This window comes from Solea solea, chromosome 7, assembly GCF_958295425.1.
Source record: "Solea solea chromosome 7, fSolSol10.1, whole genome shotgun sequence".
NCBI classification, from domain to species: Eukaryota; Metazoa; Chordata; class Actinopteri; order Pleuronectiformes; family Soleidae; genus Solea; species Solea solea.
Window position 1 is genome coordinate 18,456,802 of NC_081140.1, and position 7,291 is coordinate 18,464,092.

Here is a 7,291-nt window from a genome sequence, read left to right on the forward strand (position 1 = left end):
AGCAGGTGTCACCCCCTCCCTTCTAAAATGACGCACAAATCTCTGTAGCTCAGGTGTAATATGCATCTCTGAACTCCTCACAGTTAGTCTTTTACTAAGTGCTGAGGAGGAGTACGGTGTGATCGTGGAGCCAGCTGAATGAACACAGAGTGGGTCATCAGGGTTCCTGTACTTTGATGAGATGTCATGCTCGGTTTCCACTCAGTGCTACTGGTGCAGTTTAGCTCATCACACTATGATTAGTAAGGTGCTTCCTTGTCCACCTCACGGTGTGAAGCCTGGATGACAACAGCTGTGTCAGCTATGACGTCATACTAGTGCAACACAGTGGCCTTCCAATACATGAAATAAAGAACACGCTACATTAAAGAAAGGGCAACTGAAGATATCTAGCATTTTAGTTCCAATAAATAAACAGCCATGAATCCTCTCTGTCGTATTCCTTGTGTCCGATATTTTCAGATGCTAAATGCAAATAATCATGTCACTTAGGGAACCAGACCAAACTGTACCTCTGTGGATTTAGAAAGTGTCCACATCCCTTTATGTGTAGTAGAGTTAATTAAAACTTCCCGTTTTTATCAGTCAGTGCACAAACGTAAAGCATGTTTTTGTTTTTTTTTCAAAATGTTGGCAGACTCTAGAAGTATCTACAGTCTCCTGCACTCTGGGCTTCAGAACTGCAGGAAACAGGACTGATCGAGATTAGATATAGAAATGTTGTTCAGCTCTGTGTTCCTGAAATATTCATTCAGAACCTTGGTGAATTTAGTTTTCTATTATTTAAGATTTCTATTTTTCATGGTCTTCACATATTTATTTATTTATTTATATCATAGTTTATAGTTTCTTTCATCTGTGTTTTCTTAATAATGCATTCTATTTATAAGCGCCTCTCCAACACTCGACACAGGAGACGGACAATGGGGTGAAATTATAGAGAGTAGGCTGTTTTGAACAAGTGGGTTTTGAGTCTGGATTTGAAGAGGGGATGAGAGTCAGAGTTCTGGATGTCTGGTGGGAGTGAATTCCAGAGATGGGGGGGGGGGGAGCGCAGCTGAAAAAAGCTCTGATGCTGAGGCGGGCGGAGGTTCACAGAGAGGTGGATGGAGGAGGAGGAGGATCTGAGGAAGCGGGAGGAGGTGGCGATGTGGAGGAGGATCGGAGAGATACGGAGGGGCGACGTTGTGGATGGCCTTGAAAGCATACAGGAGGAGAAGTTTGAATTGAATTCCGAGATTAACCGGGAGCCAGTGGAGTTGCTGTAGGATGGGGGTGATGTGGTTTGACCTCTTTTCCCTCCGCTGAGATTGTCTCCCCCGCCCTGATGTGCTTCACCTGTGTTTCATCCTTCCCTGCCTCAGTGTTTTGTTGTTGTTGTTGTTGTTGTACAGTAAAGATCAACTTGTGCTGCGATCAAATCCCCAAATTACTTTAAGTAGCTTTATCTCGTTTGATCACAGTAGAGTTTTCTAATATGTCATAATGAAATCCTTTGAAAATAATCCAATGCATTCATTGTCTGTCAACTATTTGACGGCCAAGAGGGCGCTTTGTTAATGTGTTATTATTCATTATGCTCTCTCTGCACTGCTGCCCATGACTTCATCAGTCCTCCACAGTTGGTGCATGAGCCCTTTGTTTGTGAGTTTATGTGCATCGATTCAAAGCTGCCGTGTGTCATTTCTGCATATAAATGAATGTGCATTACATTCAAACCATTGTCAAATGACTTCTCACCGTGCCGATTAAAGTCTGCGCCACGTCAGGGGATAATTGGCCAGATTTCAGTCCTGATCTGACCCCCCTAACAAACGTGGGTGCCGTTGATTTGAACTGATTTGAATCTGGCCAAATTATCCATCAGCTCCAGACAACTCTCTCTCTCTCCTCACGTGCACCTCAGGCATGGAAGGTTGGGAATAATCAGCCATGATTACAAAAATCAAGTTTTTAATAATGAATAAACTGGAGTCAGCAAATTTGCACAGGGCTTGACTTGATGTAGTAAATATTTACTCCTTCAAAAACCACTAATTCAATACGACACATCACTTCAAGTTCTGGGGAACAACTGTGAGGCTGGGACGACCTTCAGCGGCAGAGTAATCTGGATGTTTCTGAATACTTTAGCTCTTAGCTAGTGGAAGAAGAACGTGTCAAAGGGTACATAACAACTGGCATGGCATTTTGCTTACAAAATACGGTTCACACAAAGAGAGTAGTGAGGGCACAGCTGCGCCCGCAGAGATCAACGGCCACTGTTCACTCGGTGACAGGATCTCCCCCTGGTGGTGGGACATATAGAGGACACAAGGACACGGGTAAAGGGAAGAGACAGGAGGTCTGGGAAGGTTAGATGCACTGCAAGTTTCTGCATAACATGCTGTGAGATTTGTCCACATGCTGTAGGTCTGTGGTGCTTTTTAAGGACGAATGAGGAAACTTGAGAGAGAAAAAAGAGCCACACAAAGAGAGACAAAGCCTGAAAACATCCCACTGTGATACGAGAGTCCACAGGAAGAAAAACCGGAGAGAAAGAAAGAAAATCTGCTGCAACAGCTGTGGTGTAGGCTGCACTTCATCTTTGTGACGGGACTCTGAGGACAGTTGGGAGGATGAAGAGTCACATGACTGAGACTGGGTTCACGGTGGTACAATCACAGACTACATTATACGTTTCCTGTCCTCTGTCTCCTTCTCCTCCAGCTTTCTCTCCGTCTGTGCCGTCATTGTTCACTGAAAGCCGTCACTGAGCTATGGACACATTGCACTTGGCGCCTAAATCAGCGGTGGTGTAATTAATTCACAGTGATTTGGAGCGAGAAAGGCTGAGACGTGCAAGTTCTCTCCTTCGCTCACTGTCTCGTCTCAGATATATTTTTCATCATGGCTGCCTCCTTACATTAGTTTCACATTCATTATTGCAGGTATTCCACTTCTGCATTTCCTGAAAAAGACTGAACATGTGTTGTAAGAACTGAACGCTGCATATAAGATGCAGAGGTTTGGGACTCGAATATTTACAATATTGAGTAAACATAATAACTTGTTTTTGAAACCGGAAAACATTGGGTGTCAGCTTTTGGGGCCTTGCATGCAAACCTGGCAACCGAGCTACACCAAGACCACTCGGTGAAATTCACAAAGGAAGTAACACAGGAAGTCAGTTGGTTGCTATATTTTTTTACATTTGAGGGTTTGTTGTTTTTTATTGTTATTTTACTAATCTTAATGATATATTTATTTTTTGTAAACAGTTCAGTTGTATATATGAGACCACGAAGCAGTCCTGACATTGTATGAGTAACGCAGTGCTTCTGTCCCAGATGAAACTCTCGCAGTTGAAAATGAGCGTCTTTTTTAAATGTGGAATAATAATGGGGTTAAAAGTCCAGTGTGAAGCATTTGGGAGGCTTTGTTGGCAGATTTTCTCAGCGTGACCCGTCAAAGCTGCTGCTGTGCAAAGGAGTTTTGCTGGATCTCAAACAGATTGTACACAGAAAACCACATTCTGTGTAAACAAGAGGACGGTCTGCAATGAGAACAGACACATTACACAGTGACACATCGATCAGAGGGTAATTAGCTTGTTTACTGCTGCTGCTTCATAAATGCTCAGACAGTTAAAATCATTCTGTAATGCCCAGTGAACTCATGCTTGTGCACAGATATCACACATCTGTCTTGATATCTCATATAATATGGATTGGTTTTGGAACCAATGAAGTTACTGTGTGTTTTTGTGTTAATATTCATGTAAGGAAATCAAAAAAAATCCTATAAAATACAAGAAGCACTAAATCTAATAGAAAACGGTCATGGAGTCAATGAGTCCATTTCTGTGCATTATTCAGTTTTATGTGCACAAATGTGAATGTAATGAGAAACTGGTTTCACTCTGACCCAAACAGTCATGGCACTGCTGGAAAGAGGAAATAGTTGACCGATATATGCATAAGATAACAACCACAGAGCAGACGATGTTTTTCGGGGGCGACAGGCTCCTTTCTCTTGTCTCGTGCTTTACTTCCCTCTCTGATTTTTACACAGCACAGAATCTTCTCCCCAAAATCAGTCCTTATCAGTTTGAAGCTTTCATTAAAAACCCTGCTCGTGTCAGTGAGATAGAGGGAAACACTGAATTGCGGCTTCATCTGCCATAACTCTGCCATGTTCTCCAATGTGACCTTCAGCTTAAGTGTATTCATGCAGGCAGCCAAACCTGAGGCAGGCACTTTCTCAGGAGCCCGTGTGTGAGTAATTCTTGATGGCACCGTGACTCAGACGAGCACTACATCACACCACGGTTCTATTTTTATTCAGGCCACTCGCTGGATCCAGACGCCTCCAATTCTTGCCTCGGAATCAATCCTATTTTATACTAACCGTTTTATTTTTTATAAATAAAAGAGTCATTCGTCATGAATAAACTGGAGAAGCAAAGTGGCTGATGCTGTTGTGACGTCCTCTTAAATCCTTCTCTCGCCTTATTAGACCTGGAAAGATGGCGTTTACCAGACCGTCCACTTATCTCAGAAGAAAAACGCAAGGTGGCGGAAACAGAAACCTCGGGGTGCGTTCACACCAGACCTTCTTAATCCTCAGGCGAGGAGAGGAATACGTTATTCAAAAGGTTTGGTTGGTTTCACTAAAGTGCGAGTGTGAAAGCAATCTCGGACCGGCTGAATGTTGCAACCTCCAATTGAACCCAGTCCCAGTCCATGTCTAGCGGACTATTAGGTGTGAAAACGACCTAAGTCTCAAGTTAAGTTGTTGAATATACAGTAAGAAACCGCGCCAGCGTGAAATGAAGAGTCTAGAGAGAGATTCGACCTATGGACTATATCTCTCAAGAAACTGTAATAGGTTCATGTTTTGTATCTTATTTTGGAAGGTTCCTGTTTCCTGTTTCCTCTCTGTGTTTCAGGAGGTCTGCCGGTCGAGTGGGCGGAGTCTGCGACTCACACACCTGCATCTCATCATCTCATCACCTGCTGCTTCATATACATTGGTTTTTCAAGCACTCTTCATGAGTTCATCTCTTCTCCACTCATGGGATCAGACGTCCTCAGTGCTTAACCAGATCTACTTACAACCAACCAACCAACCAACCAACCAACCAACCTACCAACCAACCTACCAACTGAGTATTTGTCCTTTTGTTACTTTTCTCGTCATCTTATCGCTCGTGTTTCTTTCTCACTCTTCACGGTCTCCTGACTCAGAGCTCTGCCAGCCTCTGCTCTTTTTGTTGGAGTCTTCATGGCTTGATTTCATGCTCCTTAGTTTTTGTTCTTAAATCCTTAAATTGTTTCCTTTTTTCAAGAAGCAAGCGTTAACTTATTTAGTTTGTCTTCTTACTTTTCATGAATGTGACAGAAACAGTTCTTTCAAAATAAAAAAAGACATCAGTCACAAACTAAGAGATCATTGGAAGGGTGAAAAAACTGGGATCATACAATTTGGTTATTTTGTAAAACCTTTGACAGTGGAATCGTTTCTACTAGTGGAACATGACACCGTGTGTAATGTTCATGTTTACTGTCTTAAGTCCATTTTCTATTAGTCAAAAAAACATCCACTCCCAGTTCATAAAAGACATTTTTACAGCAGCAGTAATGTAAACATGACACTAGGTCAACATAACAATTCTATCTACTACTATTATCTATGACCTGATCCATTCAAGCAGTGATCTGAGAGAGTTGCTGCTGAGTTTGAAAGATAACAGTGTAACCAGTGTGACAGCAGGTACAGTGTTGCACATTGTTTTTGTTTGTGACATCAAAATAACACTTAATGTATGTTTAAATAACCCAACTACGACCACTAAATTTGGTGTAGAAGAGTTAATAGTTAGTTTAGTGTGTTTATCCAAAGCTAAAATAATAGCCTTTAACCCTTTAACAGCTTAGCCTCAAAATGTCCACCTCGACTTTATTTTTTTCTTATTTTAACCAAAAAATTGCATTATCTGGCAGTTCTTTAAAGTTCACTGTATGTAATAATAGGGCACATGAAATTACCATAAGAACCGCATGTTGGCGCAATTCCGATAATGCAAAGTGTGCGTGTGCAAACGTGACATCTGCGATACGCTCGGTGTTGAAGGGTTACAATAATGACTGAACACTCAAACAGGCCTTTGCTGTTTCTTTTATGATGCGTTTTTTCTTGTGCTTGTGTTTTCTTATCTTTTCCTTCCGGTGCTAAACATCATAATAAATAATAATAATAAACTGAACTTTGTGATGAATTCTCAAAAGTTCTAAAATGTGCCTCCCCTTTGAGCCATCGGTTAAACCATATCATGCAGCAGAGTATGTTTACTTTTACTCATTTGTGTTGTTAAATGAAGCTGCAGCAGAACATGAATGGATGTGGATGAAAGTTAATGCTCATCATCAAGTTCTTTTCTCTGCTTCTTCTCAGCTTGAACCTGGTTATTAAGCTGCTCCTTTTCATCTCTAGTTAAATGCCTCAGAACTCCCATGGTGCACTGCTGCCTTCCTGTCCTTTGCCTCCAACAACAAGAAAGAGCGAATTGTTTCCTTCTTGGCGCTCCCTCCTCTCCCAGATGTAACACACTGTTGCTTCCTTTTTCTTTTCATATCTGCCTCTTTCCTCTCTGTTTTCTGCTATTTATTCCTCACCCCCCTCTGTCTGTCTTTTATCCATTCACCCCTTCATCCCTCTCTCTGTCACCCGTGCTTCCCGTTGTCACATCTCTCTTCTCACCATATGTACTGCCCCTTAATGTGCCTTTTTAAGTGTTTTCATCCATCTCCCTCCTGCTCCTGGTGCAGAATATTGATAACTCGGTGTGTAATGAGGAGAGATCGTTGAAAAATCAAAAAACAGCTTCATAGACAGGAATGTTTACCTTTTATTTCTCAGAACTTGTTTGAATTGGCGTGTCGTTGTGTGGTTTCATGTGCAGCAAATCACTTTGTAATTAAAATGTCACTCTTTTGTCAGTGTGGTGCACAGGATTAGTTCATTAACAGTAATGTTGACAAATAATTATGTGAGTCAGAAGTTTGGAATGTGTATGTATGTGTGTGAGTTTCATGCTTGCTTGCTTTCTTGCTTGCCTTGCTTTCTTGCTTGCTTTCTTGCTTGCCTTGCTTTCTTGCTTGCTTTCTTGCTTGCTTGCTTGCTTGCTTGCTTGCTTGCTTGCTTTCTTGCTTGCTTTCTTGCCTGCCTTTTTGCTTGCTTTCTTGCTTGCCTGCTTTCTTGCTTTTTTGCCTGCTTTCTTGCTTGCCTTCTTGCTTGCCTTGCTTGCCTG